Genomic DNA, 24697 nt, shown 5'->3' with positions numbered 1-24697 from the left:
CCCAAATTTGGCCAACAAAGTAGTTTTGAATCTTATCAGAATCACAGGGAATGTATAAATACATCTATACATCTAACAATAAATACTTTTAAAGTGTCATATCTACCTTAATATGCAAGAGATAGCTATACTTCAGTATATAAAGACAATTAGAAACAAGTGAAATGAAAAAAGTTTTACTGTATTTAGAGTAAAGATTTATCAGTCAGGCACAGTGGCTCATATCTGTAATCCCAACACTTTGGGTGGCCGAGGCAGAGTGATCACGAGGTCAAGAGATCGAGACCATCCTGGCCAACATGGTGAAACCCCGTCTCTACTAAAAATACAAAAATTAGCTGGGCATGGTGGCATGCATCTGTAGTCCCAGCTACTCGAGAGGCTTAAGCAGGAGAATCGTTTGAATCGGGAGGCGGAGGTTGCAGTGAGCTGAGATCCTCCACCGCACTCCAGCCTGGGTGACAGAGCGAGGCTCCGTCTCAAAAAAAAAGATTTCTCAAGTAAAGTTTAGAAATCTGTGGCAAAGCAAAATTATATACTGCTCAAAAATTAAAGATAATAATAGTAAATAACACAAGTTAGAAATAAAATGCAAAGGATATTTGTCTTCGTATTATTAAAAGCCATCTCTGTAAGTAAATAATATGCAAACAGCACATAAATATACATAGAGTCCAGAGTTTTCAAAGTGTGTGGATGTCATTTCAATACCTGGGAAGCAAATGCTTTCCATTCTTATTTCAGACAATCCAGGGAACTGGATCTAGCAGTTATTATTATGTAAATATAGGGATAAAGCAGGTTATTGCTAATGTATAATATCTATCTCACATAGCGACCTGGAAAGGGAACCTTATTATCTGCTATCCAGGGAGATATTGCTATAGAAATAAGTGAATATTCGAATGGTAGTAAAATTTAAGAAATCATTGCAGTGACTTTGTAGTTCTCTTACATAAGACTCTTCAAAGATAGTGATTTTTCAACAGATAATTATGCTGTTAAAATTCAAATATGCTTTTCTAGTATTCTTTATTCCTACTTAGATTTAAAAACTCCCCTTGATTGATCATAAATGTAATAGTCAATTAAATTAGTCTCCTAGTTAGTCATTAATTGAATATGTGCTTCACTAGAACAGTTTTGAAAAATTATACATATAATTCATACATAGAATTATATATAAATTGTATATAATATATAAATATATATGTGTATATGTAAGCACACACGTCTACAATTATAAAATTTCTAAGTTAGAAAAGGAGAAATACAATAGCCTGGGTATGTTTTTAAAATTGAGATCCCAGTATTTTTCACTGTTTCTGAAGCATTATTGACTTTCTCAGTTATCATCATCAGAATCCTCATTTTTGCAATAATAACTGCAATTAGCATTTACTCAAGGTTTAGTGTATAGCCAGCTTTGTGCTAGGGGCTGCTACAGGCCTAACAGGATGCCCATTGACACAAAATTTCTATTTAATAAAAATTATGCCTGTCTGTACTATGGCTATAGGTTGCAAAGCTAATGATTCTACAGCAGCTTTTAGTTACTGTGAGAAAAATTAACTGAATGGCCTCTATTAATTATGTAAATATCATTACAGCAGTTGCCCCTGGAGAAATGGCGTTAGGGGATACTTGCTGGGCTGGCTCACAGTCCATCCCTGTCATTTTTTGAGCTCTTCATTGAGATAAAAGAAGATGAATTTATGTAGAAGCCAAAAAAAAAAAAAAAACCTCAAGCAGGGAGGGAAACAAAAAGCCCAGAATCAGATTCTTTCTTATTTCAGATTCACTGTCTTAGAACTTCTCTGATGGTTTAGGGTGATTCTACTGAGGTTTGTTGGTAAGGAATAAACACGAAGTGTACAAAAGAGAAGTCTGAAGTCTGAGCTGGTAATTTGGGCCTCACACAAGGATTTAAACATTCATAGGAGGAAATACGTCCTGACTCATCACGTGGCTGAACTTTGAACAGTTGAACTCCTGGTGTTAGCCACAGAGGCAAGATGCTCATGTTGAGTGAAAAAAAAAATAAAACAAAAGCTGAACATGTGAGTGGTAATTGTAAAAAGTTAAAACCTAGAGCTACCATTGTGACTTACAGAAAGATCTGAACCAGAAAGAACATAAATGCAAAGTGAAAAACATTTGTTAATACATATGTCATCTGATTTAATCCTCATGAAATATCAAAGAAAATATTATTGTCCCTATCTTATTTTATTTTTTTTGAGACAAAGTCTCATTTAGTAACCCAGGCTGGAGTGCAGTGACATGATCTCGAGTCACGGCAGCCTCAACCTCCCAGGCTCAGGCAGTTCTCCTGCCTCAGCCTCCTGAGTAGCTGAAAACACAGGTACATGCCACCATGCCTGGTTAACTAAAAAAAAAAAAAAAAATTTGTTGAGATGGGGTCTCCTCATATTGCCCACACTGGTCTGAGGGCTCAAGGGTCCTCCTGCCTTGACCTTCCAAAGTACAGGGATTACAAGTGGTAAGCCACCATGCTTGGCCATGTCCCTATTTTATTTTATTTTATTTTATTTATTATTTTTTTAAATTTGGAGACAGAGTATTGCTCTATACCCCAGGCTGGAGTGCAGTGGCCACAATCTCAGCTCACTGCAACCTCCACCTCCCAGGTTCAAGCAATTCTCATGCCTCAGCCTACGGAGTAGCTGGGATTACAGGTGCCTGCCACTACACCCAGTTAATGTTTGTATTTTTAGTAGAGATGAGTTTTTGCCATGTTGGCCAGGCTGGTCTTCAACTCCTGACCTCAAGTGATCCACCTGCCTGGGCCTCCCTAAGTGCTGAGATTATAGGCGTGAGTCACTGCACCTGGCCCATGCCCCTATTTTAGAAGATATGAGAAATATGAGGTTGAAAGAGGAGTGACATGTAATTTTTCAGTGCTCATTATTATTGTCAGGATTCTAACCCAAACCTAATGGCAAAGCCTATGCTCTTAAAAATTATACAGCTTCTATTAAGTTAAATCATTAATAATGATAACAATTTTTAAACAGCTATTCTATAGCAAGCATTATGCTATGTGTTTTTAATGGATAATGACACAAAATCAAAACATGTATGACCACAGGACACATTCTGGAAATACATGTTACACCATACAATAATAATAGCTGTTAAGTCCACCACATTGACTCTTCTTGCTCCTTTAAAGACTTTTTTTTCCCTCTAGATTTTGTGACCTTGCTGAAAGTTGCATGAAGGAGGACAAAAGTTAATTGAGTATTCTAGTATGTCGGCTTAGGTTCATAGACGTTGTCCTTTATTTGATTAAACATTTGCTATAAACTCCAAATACATGAATACTGTATTATCTATTTTGGAACAGGGTCTGTAACATTGTAATTCTTTTGAGTTTCAGGCTTTTCCATGCATTCTAATGGTTATGTGTTTGAAGTTATCATAAGGTTGAAGCAATTAAACTCTAGACTTCATCAACAGTTAATAGTTATTAATTATTTAAAACAAAATATACAATAGTAAGACAATGTTTGCAAAAGTACCATAAAATTATTTTAAAGATGTCTATATAAATGAATAGAAATAATTAAATCTTTTAAAAATGCCAATACATAATTAAATCATTATTGTATTTGAAATAAGAATAATTAATTACACTATTCTACCTATGGCTTAAACGGTCTCCTGAGATCCAGACAATGGCAGATAATGCCTCATGGGTCTCTTATGCTTCTACACAGGTTATGAGCAGGGCCATTAACTGCCCCTTTGTTCCAGGTTATCCTTTCAAGGATATTTAAATAGCAGAGCTATGAAAGTCAGATAGTGACTCCCTCTACAACAGAAGACAAGTTATTATCCTGTAGAATAAAGATAATGTCTCTTTCTAAAGAAAAGGTCAGACAAGTTTATTTGCAGCCCATTATAAAAGATCTGAGTTCAATAAGTTTAGGCCTCTTTAGTGGTGATGCAAGCCTGCTTCATGTGTACATCTATCTACCTCGGCACCTCTCTATTGGCCCCTTACTTAGGGGACATGGGGAGCAAGGAGAACCAATGGAAATATGTTGCTCACAACATTTGCTATACCATTAGTAAAAAGTCATCTGCCTGTGACACAGGAATCTCACCTCTTCTGTCAGCATCCATGAAACAATGGCAGGCTAACTTGTTTCCTTATCAGTCAGGTAAAATTGTAGACCCTTCACAATACTTGACACTATATTCAATATCTATGTATACTACCACTTTGCCGTGAGCCGAGATCGCATCACTGCACTCCAGTCTGGGTGACAGTGAGACTCCGTCTCACAACAAGAAAAAAAGGAAAGCTTAGACACTAGTGTGGGAAATTCATAAGCAAGTAGGCAACCATCAGAGAGTAAAAACCACTATGTGCTCATTCATTCATTATTCATTCATTTGACAAAAACTTAGCAAATATATGCTATATGTCTGCACAAGTATAAAGTCTAAGAGTATAGCAGGGAAAAGAAAGAAACCTCTGTACTCATGGATTTTTACATATGAAAGCCAGGGGGGTGTGGACATTAGTGGAGATAACAATAAAAACACAAGATAAGTAAGTAATGGTAAAAGGGCTAATAAAAAAATAAAATAAGGAAGAATATTGAAAATGTTAGAGCAAAGGGCTGTAATTTTGTCAATGATCAAGGAAGACTTTATAGAAAATTTGGCAACTAGGTAAATGGCTGAAGGGGGTAGGTGAGGAAGCAAGTTGTGCAGCTATGCAAGTAAAAGACACTCACCACCAAGGGAACCACAGGGACAAAGCCTTGAGGCCAACGCATGCTTCTCATGTATTTTAGAAGTATTCAGAGACGAGGGCATCACAAGGACAATGAGTGACAGTACAATAATAAGATATTAAATTAGACAGGCACTTCAATTTTTTTGGCTATAATGTTGAATGAGATGGGAAACAATTGGGATGTTTTAAGCAGAGATGTGACAACATCTGACTTTACTGAAGAGAGTGAAGGACAAACAAGGAAGGGGAAGAATATTGCAAAAATCCAGACAAGAATTGAGAATTCGAGGTCAAGGTGTGATATGGTTTGGCTCTGTGTTCCCACCCAAATCTCATTTTGAATTGTAATCCCCACGTGTTGAGGGAGGGACCTGGTGGGATGAGATTGGATCATGGGGGCGGTTTCCCCCAATGCTGTTCTCGTTATAAGGAGTGAGTTCTCATGAGATCTGATGGTTTAAAAGTTGTACTCCCTTCATTCTGTCTCTCTCCTGCCACCATGTAAGACATGCCTTGCTTCCCCTCCACCTTCTGCCATGATTGTGAGTTTCCTGAGGCCTCCCCAGCCATGCAGAACTGTGAGTCAATTAAACCTCTTTCCTTTATAAATTACCCAGTCCCAGGCCGTTCTTAGAGCAGTGTGAAAACAGACTAATACAGGGTGGTAGCAATGAAGACAAAAATGAGCCCTTTTGGAGACACTTTGAAAGCAGACATGACAGGATTAATTGGTATCAAAGGTGCAGTATGAGAAAAAGAGAAGTTAATATGATTTCAAAGTCTTTAACCTGAGCATTTGGAATAATGAAGGTAGCATTCATGAAATGGGGAAGACTGTGGGGAGGCAGGTTTGAAGGCGATTAGGGGAAACAGAATCTCAATTTTGGACATGTTGTACTTGCTGTTCCTATTGGGTATTCAAGTGATCCTGTCAGGTCGAGAGCTGTATGTATGAGCCTGAAGTTCACATGAGGAGTTTAGGCGGGAGATATAAATTAGAAAATTATCAAAGCGACAAAAAGAAGGCATAAAAATAGGAGAAAAAAAAAAAAAAACAAAGAGTGGTGCCTCATGGTCATGGGAGCCAAGTCAAGTTTAAGTATTTGAAGGAGGAGGGTGATACCATCTGCGTCAAATGAAGATTGAGAATAGGTCACTGGATCTAGGTCACTGGTAACTTGGATAAGAACAGTTTCTATTGAATGGTGACAGCCAGAGCCTCACTGGACTGAGTTAAAAGGAGATTCAGAAGAGAAATGTTAAAGAAAGTGAATACAGTGAATTCTTTGAAGTACTATAAAGGAAAGGGGGAAAATGTAAAGGAAATGAGAGAAAAATGGTATATTAGCTGGAAGGAGAAACTAGATCAAGACAAGATATTTTTAAGATGTGAGAGGTAAAAACCTTTTTTTTTTTTTTTTTTTTTTGCTTATAGAAAAGACTGGTAGAAAAACTTTCAGGAGTAATGCTGTTGAACAGGCAAACAGAAAGGGGTTCTACATATAAGAAACACGGACAGTTTACTTCGGGTACAGGAGAAAAGACTGACTTTACAAGTGGGTAGAAGTGGTGCTGGAACTTCTAAAAGTTCTTTTCTGGTTGTTTCTATTTTTTCAGTGAAATAGTATGTAAGATCACAGTTGAGGCTAGGAATAGAGAAGTGGAAGACAGATGTTAAAGAAGACAGATGAAAAATGTGTTATTCATTGAGGAAGGCAGGGGAGGCAATGGATTGGGGAAATTGCATATGCTTACCTGGTAACCTTGAGAATACACTTTAGGTCAGCAATCCCCAATGTAAAGTGAGAACAGATGGCACTGGGTTTTTGTTTGTTTGTTTTTGTTTTTCTATCTCTAGCCACACTCAGCTATGCTTGTTGACTGGATGTAGAGTATAAGGAAAAGGGTGGAGTTAAAGATGAGTACAAAGTGTTTACTTGTAGCAACTGAAGAATGGCGTTGTCATTTCTAACCCTGGGCATACTCTAAGACCATGTTTGGAGGAAACTCTCAGAAGCTTGCAGGTGGGTATGAAAAATTTAAGATCCCAATTAAACGTCCAGGGGAAGATGTTTAATAGAGAGTTAAATCTGAGTCTGGAGTTCAAGAAAGAGGTTTAAACTAGAGATACAAATTTGGGAGACATGATCGTATCAATGGCATTTAAAGCTGAAGACTAGATGAGTTTTCTACAGTAGTGAAGATAAAAGATCTAAGGTCTAGACATCAGAGCCAGAAAGAAAAACAAGCAAAGATGAGAAAGAACAATCAAGGAAGTTGAGGAAAACCTAGGGAATTTGCCATCTTGAAAGCCAAGTGAATAAAATGTTTTCAGGAAACGGAAAATGTGGTTAGCTGCAAATATTGCTTTTAGTAATCCCCATTTATTTACAAGGGATATTTTCCAAGACCCCCTAGTAGATGGCTGAAGCTCTGGATTATGCTGAACACAACATACGCTGCTTTTCTATCTGACAATCAAGTTGGCTACCAAGCAGGGTGGTCATAGACAGCCTGAATACACTGGACAAAAGGATGATTCACATCCTGGGCAGGACAGATAAGGACAGCATGAGATTTCATCACACTACTCAGAATGGAGTGCAATTTAAAACTTGTGAATTTGTTTCTGGAATTTTCCATTTTATATTTTCAGACTGAGGTTGACTGTGGAAAGCAAAACTGCAGATAAGGGTGGACCACTGTACAAATCAGGATGAGGGCTAAGAATTGACTTTTAGATGTAACAATATAAGGCCCTTGTGGGTCCTGATTACAGGGGGAAAAGCCTGAATAGAGAGAATTTAAGTAAATATTGGAGAAGAGAATAACTTTTGACAACATCTTTCTAAGACTTTATCAAGGAAAACTGAGAAATAAGGTAGAAAGCTGTCATAGAAAATGGGGTCAAGAGAGTTGAACAGCATGTTTATCTAGGCTCATGGGGAAGACACAGTAGACAGGGACAAAGTGGGTGGGATTTGCTGGAGAGACACCATTGAATAGTAAAGAAAAGATGGGATCTAGTTCACAAGCAGAAAGTATCGAAGTGTCCAGACAGCTCATGTATGGTAATAGAGTGACAGTGTCATTATGGAAATTGTATTTTAGAAACTGGGAATAATAAAGAAACCAAGGCTGCTTGAGTAGCACTAAAGACTGACAGTGAAAAAGAAGAGAACGTTTTGTTGTTACTGGATAAATGACTCCCATGAGGAACTCTTGTTACTCCAGAGTCCTTAAAGAGGACTCAATAGGCTATGGAAAATATTACAAAAATACAAGCAATAACTGTATATCAATTCATACCAAATTTGTACAGGCTTACAAAAAACCTATGTTTATTTTCTTTATGTTTATATTTAAAAGCAAATATAACTTAGGCTCATCAGGGTCTCTAAGGAGCACCCACAATTGTGTTTGAAACGTGAAATTGTATTAATGAGCTCATGTTAAAAACGGTACCCATTATTATGCTTATATTTATGAGAAGACTGTTAGTGCTATAGTGACATGAGGTGGGTTGTTATTAGACAAATAATTTTTTTTTAGATAATCACATTAAGAGTATACTATAGTAATATAGATGAACAAAATGTATGATTCATAAAAGACCCTACTATTTTTTCTCTGGGGGTAGGCAGAAATTAGTGATACATTTTTTAAATAATGTAACTTTTTTTCTATCATGCTAAATGTTTATTTATATTGTCTTTGCATTACATATATATGCATATATATGTGTGTGTGTGTATATATATGTATTATTTTTTGCCCCAGACCAAGCTAATGATCTCAAATGTTTTATACTTCTTGGTAAAAGCTCAATTACCTAAAGAGCCAAAATATGAATATTTTAAGTTAAAACTCAGGTTGCTTGGTTAAAATTTATAGGGATCTCTTATTACCCAAGATAACCTGCTCTCCAGGATATAAGGAATTATTTATATTAACCCTACCCATGTTTACAACCCAAATCAAGTGCAATTGTATTAATATTCCCATATATTGTAGCACTATTTAACAATTCAATCTTTCTTTTTTTTTGAGATGGGATCTCACTGTGTTGCCCAGGCTGGAGTGCAGTGGCATGATCATGGTTCACTGCAGCCTCAACCTCCCAAACTTTAGCGATCCTTCCTTCTCAGCCTCTGAGTAGCTGGGACTACAAGCATGTGCCACCACGCCCAGCTAATGTTTGTATTTTTTGTAGAGATGAGGTTTTGTCATGTTGCCCAGACTGGTCTGGAACTCCTGGGCTCAAGTGATCCTCCTGCCTCAGCCTCTCAAAGTGCTGGGATTATAGGTGAGAGCCACCAAGCCTGGCTTGATAGTTCCATCTTATTTCATGACTATGTATGCCTGATGTTGTAAGTTATTTTATCACCCTCTTACAATTCTATTGTTGATCGTTTGTTGAAATAATGTTGGCCTTCTTTCAGAATTCATTGTGAGGCATACAGTATTTCCAGGAACTGAAGAAGTATTAGAAAAATCTGTCTAATAAATTTCAAAACTGAAAAGAGTATAAAGCCATATTTCAAGTATCCCTGTGAACACAAAAGAACAAATACAAAGAAAACCCACAAAGGCACACCCTAGCCAAACTGCTGAAAATCTATGCCAGAGAGAAAAATGTTAAAAGCAGCTGAAAAAAAAAAAAAGCATAAATCACCTTCAAAGAATAATTATTAGACCTCTTTAATAGATGCAATGGAAACCAGAAAGAAAAGGAATGTTATCTTTAGAGTGTTGGAAGAAAATAACTGCTGGTGCATTTGTTTTCTATTGACACCCAGGGCATTGGTTTTATTTTATTTTAGTTGGTTATATTTTATTTTAGTTTCTATCAGTTTTCTACTGCTATGTAACAAACGACCGCAACCTAGGGACTTGCCACACTCATTTATTACCTCATAGTTTCTGTAGGTCAGAGGTCTAGGACGGCAGGGCATGGCTGTCTGCTTAGGGTCTCAAAAGGCAGCAATAAAAGTGCAAGTCACAATGGCTCTTATCTGGAGGCTGTGGGGAGAAATCTTCTTCCTGGCTTATTCTCATTTATGCGGATGGCAGAATTCAGTTTTTTGTGGCTGTTAAGACTGAGGTCCTTGTTTTATTGCTGGCTGTCTGCTGAGGATTTCTTTTGTCTCCTTAAGGCTGCCTGTCCTATCTTTTCATGTGGCTCCTTCCATCTTTAAACCAGCAATGGCATACCAAGCCCTCTTCTTATTTGCTTTTTCCCCTACTTTTTCTTTATTGTCATAAAATACACATAACATAAAATTATTATCTAAACCATTTTAAGTGCACAATTTAGGAGTATTAAGTGCATTCATATTGTTGCACAACCATCACCAACATCCATGTCCAAAACTCTTTTCATCTCGCAAAACTGACATCTGTACCCATTACACAAGAATACTCCACTTCCTTCTTCCTCAGGCCCAGGAAATTACCATTCTACTGTCTCTAAGATTTAGGCTATTCTCTGTACCTCAGATAAGTCTAACCATATCATTATTTCTTTTTGTGACTGGCTTATCTCACTAAGCAATATGTCCTCAAGTTTGGTTTTTTTGGGTTTTTGTTTTGTTTTGTTTTTACTTATTTATTTTTGAGATGGAGTTTTGCTCTGTTGCCCAGGCTGGAGTGCAGTGGCATGAGCGATCTCGGCTCACTACAACCTCCACTTCCCAGATTCAAACAATTCTCCTGCTTCAGCCTCCTGAGTAGCTGGGATTACAGGTGCACACCACCACACCCAGCTAATTTTTGTATTTTTAGTAGAGATGGGATTTCACCATGTTGGCCAGGTTGGTCTCAAACTCCTGACCTCAGGTGATCCACCCACCCACCTCAGCCTCCCAAAGTGCTGGGATTACAGGCGTCAGTAACTGCACCCGGCCATGTCCTCAAGTTTTATTCACTTTATAGCATATGTCAGAATTTCTTTCCTTGTTATGACTGAATAACATTCCACTGTATGCATTCACCACATTTTTCTTATCCCCTCATCTGTCAATGAATGAATGGGTTACTTTCAGCTTTTAGCTATTGTGAATAATATTTCTATGAATATGAGTGTACAAATACCTCTTTGAGATCCTGCTTTCAATTATTTTGAGTATATACCCAAACCTGGAATTGCCAAATCATATGGTAATCATATTTTTAATTTTTTTGAAGAACTACTTTCCTCTTCCACAGTAGCTATGCCATTTTACATCCCCAACAGTGCACACGAGTTCCAATTTCCACACCTTCACTAACACTTGTTAATTTCTGGATTGGTTTTTTGTTTGGTTGTTTTTTGTTTTGGGTTTTTATTTTTTTGGTAGTAATCAAATGGGTGCATGGTGGTATCTCATTGTTTTGATTTGCATTTCCCTAATGTTGGTGATGTTGGATATCTTTTTACATGCTTATTGGTCATGTGTTTATCTTCTTTGGAGAAACGTCCATTAAAATATTTTGTCTACTTTTGAATTGAGCTGTTGGTCTCAATAATAGACCAATATAGAAGTTCTCTCTATATTGTGGATATCAATTCCTTATCAGATATATAACTTGCAAAAGTTTCTCCCCTTCTTGGGGTTGCCTTTTTACTCTGTTGATAGTGTTTCAGGATGCAAAAAATTTTAAAGTTTTCATAAAGTCCAATTTGTCTATTTTTTATTTTGTTGCCTATGCCTTTGGTGTCATCCATTAAATCATTGACAACCTCAGCATCATAAAGTTTTTGTCCTATATTTTCTTTTAAGAGTTTTATAGTTTTAGGTCTTATATTTAGGTTACGGATTGATTTTAAGTTAATTTTTGAATATGAAGTTAGGTAAGTGTCCAACTTCATACTTTCACAAGTTGGTATCTAGTTTTCCCAGGAGCATGTATTGAAAATACTGGTTTTTACCAATTGAATGGTGTTGGTACCTTTGCCAAAAAAAAAAAAAAAAAAATCATTTGATCATATATGTGAGTGTTTATTTCTGGACTCTGTAATCTCTTCCATTGATCTATACATTGGTCTTTTTGGTAGTACCATACTGTTTTGTTTACTGTAGTTTTGTAATAAGTTTTGAAATCAGGGGGTGTGTGTGTCCTCCAACTTTGTTCCTCTTTTTCAGAATAATTTTGTCTATTTGGGGTTGAGATTAAATATGAACTTATTTTCTATTTCAGCTAAAAAAATGTGATTGGTATTTTAATAGGGATTGCATTGAATATGTAGATCACTTTGAGTGGTACTCACATCTTAAGGATATTAAGTCTTCTAATCCATGAACATGGAATGTCTTTTCATTATTTATATTTTTAAAGTTTCTTTCAGAAATTTAAAAAAAAAATTTTATTGTACAAGTCTTTCACAATCTTAATTCCTAAAGACTTTTTCTCTTTTTTTATGTTATTGCAAACAAATTGGCTTTTTAATTTCCTTTTTGGATGGTTCATTGCTAATGTACAGAAATGCAACCAATTTTTGTATTTTAACTTTATATTTTGTTGAATTCATTTTTTAGTTCTAATAGGATTTTTTTGTAGAACTTACAGGGATATTTACATATAAAAATTCTTTCCAATTTATATGACTTTTATTTCATTGTCTTTATTCCTATTATTTTCTTTTTTTGTTATGTTTTAAACTAATTGCTTTTGCTAGTACTATGAATAGAAGTGGCAAACGTGGATATGGATGGACATCCTTGCCTTATTCCTGATCTTAAAAGAAAACCTTTTAGTCTTTCACCAATGAGTATAATGTAGCTGTGGGTTTTTCATATACGGCTTTTATTATGTTGAGGTGGTTTCCTTTTTTTCCTGGTTTGTTGAGTATTTTTATCCTGAATTGAATATTGAATTGTATCAAATGTTTTTTCTGCATCAATTGAGGTGATAACATGTTTTTTTCTTTCCTTCATTCCGTTAATGTGGTGCATTACATAGATAGATATTCCTAGATTGAACCATTCCTGCATTCCAGGAAAAAATCCCACTTGGTAATGTTGTATAATCTTTTTAATATGCTTCTGATATAAATTTGCTAATATTTTGTTGAGGATTTTGCATAAATGATCATAAAGGATATGGGTTCATAGTTTTTGTGTGTTTTTTTGTTTTGTTTTTTGGTTTTTTTTTTTTGCAGTCCCTTTGTCTGGCTTGAGTCTTAGGGTAATGCTGGCCTCACTGAATAAGTTAGAAAATATTCCTTCTCTTCAAATTTTTGGAAAAATTTGAGAAGGACTGTTGTTAGTTCTTTTTTACATATGTGGCAAACTTCACCACTGATACTAATGGGACAGTTCCAGGGCTTTACTTTGTTGGCAGATCTTTTATTACTCATCAAATCTCTTTGCTAGTTGTAGATCCATTCAGATTTTCTATTTCTTTGTGCTTTAGTCTTGGTAGGTTTTACATTTCTAGAAATCTGTTTATTATACTTAAGTTATCCAATTTTGTGGCATGCACTTGTATATGGTACTCTCTTATAATCTTTTTTATTTATGTAGAATTGATAGTAATGTCCCCACTTTTATTTCTGATTATAATAATTTGAATCTTCTCTCTCTCTTTGTCTCTCCCTCTCTCTGTTTCTCTTTCCCTCTCTCTCTCTTTCTCTCTTGGTCCATTTAGCTAAAGGTTTGTCAATTTTATCCATCTTTTTGAAGAACCAATGCTTGATTTCTTTGATTTGCTTTATTATCTTGATTTATTCACTTCTATCAAAGCTTTTCACTTCCACCTGCCTTCAAAATAGATCCAGAATCTGCCCACTTCTGACCATCTCTACTGCTCTCACCCTACCTAGTTGAAGTCACCATCATTTCCTTATTCAGTACTTGGAATACTCCCCAACTGCTCTTTCTGCTTCCATTTTTGCCACTGGCCATCAGTTGGGAGCTTGCTGGTAATGTCATCTAGACTTTGGTGTTGCTAGTACCTGAACCGACAATAACAGCTAAGCTGTAGTCATCTTCCGTTGAACATAAATATTTGCACAGATCAACAACATCAAACAAGGTCACTCTGTAGACTGAGAAATAAAACCAGACAAAAAGAAGGTCACTCTATTCATTTCTGAACACAGACAAAAAAAAAGATCACAGTGTAAACTCGAAAGTGCTCAAATATTCATTCCCCTTTCCTGACTGACATGAGTATTGTATTTTAACCAATGATAACTTCAGTTCAATTTCTCTCACCTCCTAAATTTTATTTAGATACACAATTAAAGAATTATCCTATTTTTTGAAAAAACATCCAATCAAAAGAAAATTCTTGCTTCCTTGAGCCCTTCTGTAAACCACCCAAAACAAGTTCAAATCCTAGAACAAGTTCCTCTTGCTAAGCCACATCCCAGTTTTTCCTGGTAGGCCATTTTCCTTGCTTAGCAACTATCAATAAACCCTATTTTGTTACAGGTTGTCATTGATGATGGGCATCAACAACCCCCTTCTATCCCTTTTCAATGTAGCAAACACAGTGATTGTGGCAAGTCAGATCTTGCAAGTCTTCTGTTCAAAATGCTCCCAGTCTCATTTAAAAGCTAGTGTCCTTACAATGACCCACAAGGCCTCAGCTGAAATGGTCCTCAACCTTGGTTGCACATAATTTAAAAATTATGAATGCCAGGATTCTACCCTAGAGATTGTGATTTAATTAGCCCTGCCTCAAGACTTTTCGTTTCGACTTTCATTTTAGATACAGTGAGTACATGTGCAGATTTGTTCCACGGGAATACTGCACGATGCCAAGGTTTGGAGTACAGATCCCATAACCCAGGTAGTAAGCACAGTACCCAACAGGTAGTTTTTAAACCCACCCACCTGTCCACCCTCCAGTAGTCCATTGTCTATTGTGTCCATATTTATGTTCATGTGCACTCAATGTTTTAGTTGCCACTTACAATTGAGAACATGTGGTATTTGGTTTCCGTTTCTGTGTTCATTTGCTTAGGATTCTGCCCTCCAACTCAATCCATGTTGCTGCAAAAAACTCGAAGTGCCTCTCACACACAGCCAATGTTGGGAACCATTGCTCTAGGTGGGCTGCTCTTCCTCAGCCTTATTATCCTATACTTGTTCTCTTTAATCAACCTCTTCCAGTCACACTGGTCCCCTTGCAATTGTTCAAACTCAGCAGGTGTGTTCCTGTCCCAATCCCTTAGTTCCTTCTTTCTTCTTAGAACACTCTTTCCAGAGATATCTCAAAGCTTGTTTCCTCACCTTCTCAAGTCTTTGTTTCAATGCCACCTTGTAACTGAGATGTACTATGACCACTCTCTTGGAAATTGCAAAGTTCCCTTGCCTTCCCCCATTGCCCTTTCCTTGCCTCATTTTTTCTCTACAGCATACATCCCTTCTAAAAATAGTACATAATTTATTCACTTATTATAAGTGTCAGTCTCTCCCCAGCTAGGAAGCAGGGCCCTAATATTAATCCTCTTTATACCTTATTTTACAGAGCTATAAATTAGCTTGTGCATGCAAATTTACTTCAAACACTGTCAGCTATAAAGTAAGTGCTTAAAAGTAAGCATGTAAGTATTTATACTATATAAATTAAGTAAATTATTCTGTGGTCTTTTAGGTGTCTTTAAACCTATATTCCAAAGAGATAATTCTATCACATCAGAAGCAATGTACATTTCACTCCCTACAGTGGTGTGTTTCTGCAAGGCAGGGAGACATCAACTGCTTGGATGCTTGGAACACTTAGTGTAAGATGGGGAAGGCTCTGTACGCCCCCCTTTTACCTATCACACACATTGCTAACCTGAAAATGGAAACAAAATCAACAAGAGTAGTGGCATGGGAGAAAAGAGAAGAACTGAATAGTTTCAGCATATAAGCAAAAAAAAGAAAAGGAAAGCTGCTAATACTTCTAACACAATTTTAAGAGTGAAGAACAACAATGATCTTGTCAAAAAAATAATATCCCATCCAAGCTCAAAGTAAAGACACAGAAAAAAAAAAAATCCAGTCTCCATAGTCACCATTAATAATCTAATGTATTGGAATTTAATCTTAAATAATCACAGAAAAAGCCTTTCTTATTAAATGCCTGATTTTATTCTAAATAGAATTTTCAACTGAGGAAGAAGAATCACTTATTTTCACTACTATCCTGAATTCTCCTAATGTAACAACATGATTATCTGCAACTAAGATTGATCAAAATATCATGGGTTATTTATCAGATTTTACCTGTCTATAGAAATACTTTTCACTTTTCTTTATCAGTGATCAATGACTTCCATAAATGAGGGTGAATGGACGTTTTCTCCACTTCTTGGTTTTATGCCACAGAAATGACAAGCCTTCACCAGAAACAATCTCCCATTAGGGTCTTTCACAATGACGTCTGTCTAGAGGGATTTGTCTGACTAGAAAATAGTTGTCAAGATTTTAAACTTGAGGACAATGAAAAGAGAATGGAAATCCAGTCTACTAAGGAAAAATAACCAGATAGCCTTTTTCCCTACAGGGACTTATTTACCAATATGCATTTAATAAAAAAGGAAGATACTCAATAATTAGCATATTTATGCATATTTTGAGACTTTTTTTCCTTGTATTCAGGGCTATGGAAAAAGAACATAAGATAGAACATAGAAAACAGCAGCTAATTTTCCCAGGTCTTATTAAATTAAAAGTAATTTGTAATTATACAGAGAGACACATCATAGAAAGCCTTTAATATTATAATTAAGATTAAATATCTCCACTCTAGCCAAAAAGGCCTACTCAGAAACATTTTTCAGAAAATACACTGAAAAAATAGTACTAATTCAAAGACTAAGACACACACACACACACATACACACTTTTCAAAAAAATATAGAGCAGAGAGTTGCTATAGGAAATTCAAGCCTTCTCTCTGAATTTATGTAATAAAAGAAAACATAAGACTCAGTGCAGAGTAATGCAATTATTCTTGATCAGTAGCATTATTTATTTCAGTCTTGAAGAAACTAAGTATTTGCTCACAAAAATAGGAACTTATAAATAGTATTTCAATAACCTATACTAAAGAAACAATTTAGAGTAACAATTTTGATATAAGAAAAATAAAGATAAGTTTTCAAAAATGATAAGGTGGCATTATGATTGGCCTCTACATCAAATAACCTGTCCAGGAGAAATGGACTTTTCAGAACACTGGAATTATGGGAAGACACCTAGGTACTGGCTCTGCTCTCTGGAGCTCACTCCCAATCTGCCTCCTTTTAGGGTTTGTCCTGATGCCAAGTTTGGCTTGCAAGCTAAGATGTGCACATCATGTTAAACACTCCCTTAAATGAAAACATACAGAGTATTTGTCTAGTTCCTCATAAATGGCAACGTGAGTCCAGGTCTAAAATCCACTCTTGGCATTGAACTTTTCTGATACGTTGTAATTCCACCCTGCCCAGACAAAAATTGTATCCAACAGTGATTCACCCTGCAGCCTGTCCCTTAGAGTTTCTGAAGGTTCAGAGAAGTTTTGTTGAAATATGTTGTATGTGTCATGCTATGTAGGTATTTCAGTCCTTCAGTTATTATGATTAAAATATCAGAGACAATTTAACATCATAGTCAGTGTGTGGTGTTTTAACTGGCAGAGAGAAAGAGACTCCTTGAAAACCTGGCCACCTGGGTTACAATTTAAGTAATTGTGCTTTTATATCATAATATAAATAAATATGGAAACATTCAATTAAATTATCCAAGGCTATCAAAATTCTGCAAAACTTCCTAACCTCTATGTATCCCAAACAGTTCTTGAACAAATCCATTTTCTCTCATTTACCAAAACTGGTTACAATTTATACTTGCTATTTTTGTCTATAAAATCTGAAGATATTTCAAGGCACTGAAGATCTAAATTTTTAGCAAACTTAATAACCCGTTTAAGGTAGGCCATAATCAGTCTCATGTAAAAGAGAAAGTAAATTGTGTTAAACATGGTTGTGAAAGTGAGAAAACTTCAAGTAAATAGTATTAAAATATTAAATGTTTGAAATTCAAGAATAGCAATGGTCCTTTTAGGGGGATTTAAGTTCATAAACAGAAATCCTGAGAGTGGCATTGCCTCTTCCTCCTCATAAGAAACCCCTGTTTTTTCAAGCAATTAAGGTCTTTATAAGAAAAGTGATATGTTCGTTTTTTCAACGCTAGAATCGCAGCCTAAATTTTGCATGCTTCCTTCAAACCTTTTTGCTGCAAAGAAGACAAGAAAAAAAAAAAAAAAAAAAAGACTCCTATTTCTCCGTATTCTTCACTGTGTCTTTACCTCACCTCCACTCATTGCCAGAATCTTTAATGAAAGCATTCACAAAAATGGGATGAAGAATTAGCATTTCTATGAATAAACAGATTCACAGTATAAAATTAGCTTTTTCAAAAAAAGCAGGCAAAAAAAAAAAAAAGAAGAACTTAAAATAAGACTTTAGAGAACTGGAGCTCATTTGCTAATTTTCTAATTCAATTCCATATTAGGGTGGGTCCATTATCCAAATAGTGATCTTTTATTTTCCTTTTATGTCTGAAAAATTATCTTTTAAGTCCCTGAAAAGCACTATAAGAATTAAAAGCTATTTAATACATTTCAGATTTATAAAATGTAATGTAACTAAAGAAATAATTACTAAGGACAAAGGATTAAGTATTATTTTTTAAAGACATTCATTCATTAAACTTCTAGACATTGGAAGGCTGAGGCGGGCAGATCACGAGGTCAGGAGATCGAGACCATCCTGGCTAACATGGTGAAACCCCGTCTCTACTGAAAATACAAAAAAATTAGCCGGCCGTTGTGGCGGGCACCTGCAGTCCCAGCTACTCAGGAGGCTGAGGCAGGAGAATGGTGTGAACCTGGGAGGCGTGAGCCCAGACTGTGCCACTGCACTCCAGCCTGGGCAACAGAGCGAGACTCCATCTCAAAAAAAAAAAAAGAAATATAGGTTTTGGAGGTAGACTGTGTTTAAAATGGAATTCTAACTGATAAGAAAACTAAATGATAAGAAAGTTTGTAAAATGCGGAAAATAGTACCTATTTCTTATATTTGATGATTAAAAGACTATATAGGTAAGGTTCTTAAACCATGTACATTTGGTAACAGTCTTAATGTATATCAGAGACAGGCCTAGAACTTTTAATCCCTGGCAGAACTTGCAATAGACACTCTTCTTAAACAGCAAGAAAACTAGAAAACATCTTAAGAAATTCCTGCTGAGGACTTACATACCTTCTATTGAATATATTCTCCAACTTCCTAGACTTAAAATAGCTACTTGTTTACATCTCTAATCCAGTAATCATTACAAAACTATTAAACCGATACATTTCTTCCCTCATAGACTAAGCTTCTTTTCTTAATTTTTAAAACAAATTTTATTGTGTATATCAAACATACATGGCATAAGGTTATGAGATACATATAGAGGTTATTACAGCGAGGCAAATTAAATATCCATTATCTCACATAATTACCCCTTTTTTTCTTTTATTTTGTGGCAAGAGTAGCTAAAACTCACTCATTTATCAAATCTGAAAACTCAAATCCAGGAAAGTATTATTAACCGTAGTCCTCATGTTGTACATTCCATCCCTAGATACATTTCTCCTCCATATCTGCTACATCATATCCTCCGATCTACATATCTCCATTTCTTTCTCTTGGCCCCTGCCTCTGATAACCACTGTTTCATTATCTATAACTGTATACAATTTTTAGATGCCACTCATAATTGAGATAATGTAATATTTTCCTTCCTGTGTTTGGCTTATTTCACTTAGCATAATTTCCTCCAGATTCACCCAGGATGCGAAAAAAGGCAGAATCTCTTTTTTTTAAGGCTGAATAATATTCCACTGTTTTGTAAATACCACAGTTTATCTATCTGTCCATAACAGACACTTAGGTTGTTTTCATGTCTTGGCTATCAAGAATAATCCTGCAGCAAACATGGGAGTGCAGATAGCTTTCTGAGGTGGGAATTTCATTTCTTCTGGGTATATACCCAAAGGAGGGATTGCTAAATCATAGGGTAGTTTTATTTTCAATTTCTTTAGAAACCTCCATACCATATTCCATAATGGCTGTACAATTCACATTTGTACCAACAGTATATGAGTACTCTTTTCTCCACACTCTTACTAAAATTTGTTACCCTTTTTTTATTATAGCCATCCTAATTGATATGAGGAGGTATCTAAAAGAGTTTTGGATTTGTATTTCCCTGATGATTAATGCCAAAGAAATGTTGAATATCTGTTCATATACCAGTTGATTATTTTTATGACTTCTGTGGAGAAATGTCCATTCAGAGCCTTTGCCCATTTTTTATCTATTTATCTATTTCTGAGTTGTATAAAATCTTCATAAATTTTGAATATTGACCCCTTATCAGATATATGGTTTGCAAATATTTTTCCCGATATGCAGGTTGCTATTTTATTTTGCTGAGTGTTTCCTTTACTGTGCAGAAGCTTTTTAGTTTGAGGTAATCCCATTATATATTTCTGCTTTTGTAGCAAGGGCATTTGGTGTGATATTAAAAAATCATTGCCAACCCCAATGCCAAGGAGTTTTTCCCCTATGTTCTCTTCTAGGAATTTAATGATTTCAGGTCTTAAATATAGGACTTTCTTACATTTTGAATTTATTTAAGTGGATGCTGTAAGACAAAGGTCCAATTTCATTCTTTCGCATGGGAACGTCCAGATTTTCTGGCACCATTTATTGAAGAGACTGTTTTTTCCCTGTTGTGTCCTCTTGGTGCCTTTATCAAAACTTAATTGGTCTTTTATGTTCAGATTTATTTCTGAGATCTCTGTAACAGATTACATTTCTTGAGGGAAATGATCAGACTTTCTTCTTTACCAAATCTCTTGATATAGAAAAGATGCGCATAAGGTTTCTTGTGGGTCACAGAGCATGGCTGCTTGCCAATGTATTAGCACTCAGCAATGGCCCTGATTGTTCTCATCATTCTCATGTATGTTTTGAATGCAGAGGAAAGAGTCTCTCCAACTCTTTGCTCCACCACACTTCCGGAAAATGTCTGTGTTCCTCCATTGTCCTGACTCAAAACCACCTTGGTTTACACCTCGGGTATGGGTAATCAATAAGATGGAATGCTTCTCTTGCTTTTCCTCTTGCCTTTTTTATTGTGTTCAATAGCACAGTTATTTAAGTACTTCCGGAAAAGCTTATCCACCAACACACACCCTTCTTTTTTTTCTTCTTCTTCTGTATTACTTTTTCAGGGATGCTACGATAGTTTTAGTATTGTTTTAGTAGAATGCAGAAAGAATGGAGGGATTGCCCTGGAAAAAGACAAACTGAAAGGAGACTCTCAAAGGTGGAAAAATATATAGAACTAGCCAGGGTCTACAGTTTTGTGACCACAGAACTATTTATTTGTACACTATCATTTGAAATAACATTCGTAAGCATTATAAAGCCTTCTACTGCTAGTTGTACTGAAATAGCAAGTGCTTAATAAGAATACTATGATGTTAAAAATAATTTAATAAAGAAATGTTCATAATACATATATTGTGATAAGAAAATATGAGATCTACCTTTTTTTTATGGGGGGGTGGCAGACAGGGTCTCACTCTGTCACCCAGGCTGGAATGCAGTGGGTATGATCTCAGCTCACTGCAACCTGCCCCTCCTGAGTAGCTGGGATTATAGACATGTGCCACCATGCCCTGCTAATTTTTATGTTTTTAGTAGAGAGGGTTTTGCGATGTTGGTCAGGCTGGTCTTGAACTCCTGGCCTCAAGTGATCCACCTACCTCAGCCTCCCAAAGTGTGGGGATTAGCAGCTTGACCCACCACACTCAGCCAGATCTACCTCCTTAACACATTTTTAAGTGTACAATACATTGTTATTGACTGTAGGTACCAGGTTATACAGCAGATGTCTAGATCTTATTCATCTATTCATCTTGTTTGCCTGAAAATGTATGCCTGTTGAATAGTAATTTTCCACTTCCTCTCCTCCCAGAACCTGGTTCCCACAATTTTACTCTTTGATTCTAGAAACTTGACGACGTAGATACCTCATATAAGTGGTATCATGTGGTACTTATTTTTCTATGACTGGCTAGATACATCCTTGTTCCTGTGTTTTGAGCTCTATCCTGCATTTATTTCAAATGTTATACTCCGACACAGCAAAACTGAAAGTTAGCAGGACGTTTTCATTCATCGCCTCTAGCTTAAAGCAAATCTGGTTTGTTCTCGCTGGCAAGTCATTTCCATCAGGAAGAGGCTCTGTTCTGTCTTCATCAAACAATGCTCGCTTGAGTAGTATGCACTTTACATTCAGAGAGTAAATTGTACATATAAATATTTGCCGAAGGAGTCAGTAATGCACTCACAGCAATTAGTGTCATGTGCTCCCTTTGGGCACTCAGGTGGAAAACCATGGATCTTCCTGAATGAAATACAACCTGCATCCTCACCTGGCACAAATCTGGCTTCAAAATTGAGATTAAGAGCGTAAAACAGGCTCTCTCCCTTTAACAAATAAACAGAACACATAATTGTTTCATCAACACTAGCTTTTAAAAATTCTGAAGGAGAAGCAGCTTGATTAAAGGTGAAATCAAAGTAGTACTTGCGATTTTCATCATGTGAGCTGTGAGCAGAAAACTACAGCTCGAAGACTGCTTTGAAGTGGTGCGGCCATTTTTATGCCAATTAAAGATTTCAAAAGCTTCAAGTCCTGTACAGGGTCTGGGTAATCTGGGTAAATCTTTGGCCATTCTGCTCCATACATATAACAATTTACTGTCAATGGAGCATGGCACATTTTTAAATATTCCTTTCAGTTTCTCTCCATAAACTTCTGCCCATCACTAATACTGAATTCTACAAATGAGATCCTATAATTGTTTACTGGACATATTTGCAAAAACAATAAGAAACCCTTTTTTTTCGTTTATGTACATCCATTGATCTTTCAGGAATCGTTCATGTAATTTGTCCTAATTAGATATATAATCAATTCAACTGATCTGCTGTTCACATAGAAGCACACATCCATGAATCCTGAGTGAATTTATGAAAAAGAACTCTCCATAAGCAAGATCAAGTAGTCTCAATAACTTTAGCTAAGGTTAACTTTAGGAATGATTTAAAACCTTTAACCACACGTTTGTCTTGGTAAAAGCTCAGGAAAGGCTACCCCAAAGTACATTGAACTGAAGGAGATCCGGAGGTACCCCAGGAGCAAGGTCACTCTGATCTTCCCTGACCTTTCTTTGTGAGCGCTGGTCATAAAGAAATTATCTAGCTTATCTTGCCTGAAATTAGGTAACAAGAGCCTCATTCTAGAGGGGTCCTTCCCTGTTCCCAGGGGTGGGAAATTCTACACAAAGGAGTCAAGGAGACTCTGAACACAGAGGCTTTGCTAAGTTTCCCTGCTCAGTCTGTTACCATTGGATCATACCCTTTTATCCAGTCACATTTTAAAATGGTTGGTTGTTCTTCACCAAAACTAAGCAGAAAAATACAGTTTTCTGACTAGGAAAAGGGGCTGAAAAACAAATAAATATGAAAAAAATAAAAGAAAACACATGGTTTTCTCTGGGTCTTTGCATCTTCATTTCTGAAGGCTCCTGTGTCAAGTAAAACTTTGATAAACAAATTGGTTATGCTTTTCCCCCTATTAAACTGTCTTTCATTCTGGGAGTGTCAGCTGTGGCCTTATGATGGGTGAGGAAAGGTTTTGTCCCTTTCTGCCCCTACACCTCCAAGTACTACATTACAAGGGAATGCTCTTCAATGTCAACTTTAATGCCGTTCAGCTATTGCGATTCTGGTGATGTGGTATTTAATTCGGAGAAAGAAAATCTTTAATTAAACAACAAAAATAAGGTAATCCTGCTTAAACTTTAAAAACTAGTAGAAGTGTTTTTTTTTTTTTTTTTCCTGAGACAGAACCTCGCTCTGTCGCCCAGGCTGGAGTGTAGTGGTGCCATCTCGGCTCACCGCAAGCTCCGCCTCCCGGGTTCCCACCATTCTCCTGCCTCAGCCTCCCAAGTAGCTGGGACTACAGGCGCCAGCCGCCACGCCCGGCTAGTTTTTTGTATTTTTAGTAGAGAGGGGGTTTCACCAAGTTAGCCAGGATGGTCTTGATCTCCTGACCTCATGATCCGCCCACATCAGCCTCCCAAAGTGCTGGGATAACAGGTGTGAGCCTCTGCGCTTGGCCGAACTCGTGAATCTTTAAATCATTAAATCTGCCGCTCTGCACTCCTCAGTGTCTATCAGAATCATACACACACACACGTGCACACACATGCACACATGCATGCACACATGCATGCACACACACATACTCAGACATACAGACACACATGTGCACACATGCACACACACTTGCATGAACACACACTTGCATGAACACATATTTGCATGAACACACACACAGAGCTTAGAATGGTCTATTATCCATGCAGAACACGCATTCCGAATAAAGTAAATGCACGTTAGCCCTATATAAGTTAGTACCCAGAAATATACAATCTCTCGAATGAAAGATGTCTTTAATAAAGGACCTTTAATTAAAAATTCTTGAATCTTCGTCTCAATCCAGAATCATGTGCCCCAAATTTTTCTTGATAGCCCATTCAGCTCCTGTAAGAATGCAACTGTTCCACTCACTAAATATGTTGTGTAAGTAAATAAAACTCAGGAATACACATTATGTCTGATTTTCACATGCAAATATTTTCCACAGATATAGATTAAGAAAAATAAAGTGTGACACTTTTCAGAAAACATTTTTTTAATATTGTCTACTTATTCATTGAGATCTGAGGGTAGGAGTGGTCAGAGAGAAACATCAATTAGTACTGGGAAAAGAAAGTAATCGAAGATACACTGTAAACTCTTTCAGTGTGTACACTGATCCCAGAATCTAA

General features: G+C 36.4%; 1 protein-coding gene across 1 annotated transcript in view; it reads right to left on the bottom strand.

Annotated features, from left to right (window-relative positions):
* The window catches only part of MALRD1 (MAM and LDL receptor class A domain containing 1), a 673535-nt gene that overhangs the window by 523007 nt on the left and 125831 nt on the right, over nt 1-24697 (bottom strand). The gene's annotated exons all lie outside the window — the stretch shown is intronic.

The sequence above is a fragment of the Macaca fascicularis genome, chromosome 9 (assembly GCF_037993035.2).
Source record: "Macaca fascicularis isolate 582-1 chromosome 9, T2T-MFA8v1.1".
NCBI classification, from domain to species: domain Eukaryota; kingdom Metazoa; phylum Chordata; class Mammalia; order Primates; family Cercopithecidae; genus Macaca; species Macaca fascicularis.
Note: the sequence above shows the minus strand (reverse complement) of the source record. Positions and strands in the feature narration are given on the sequence as shown.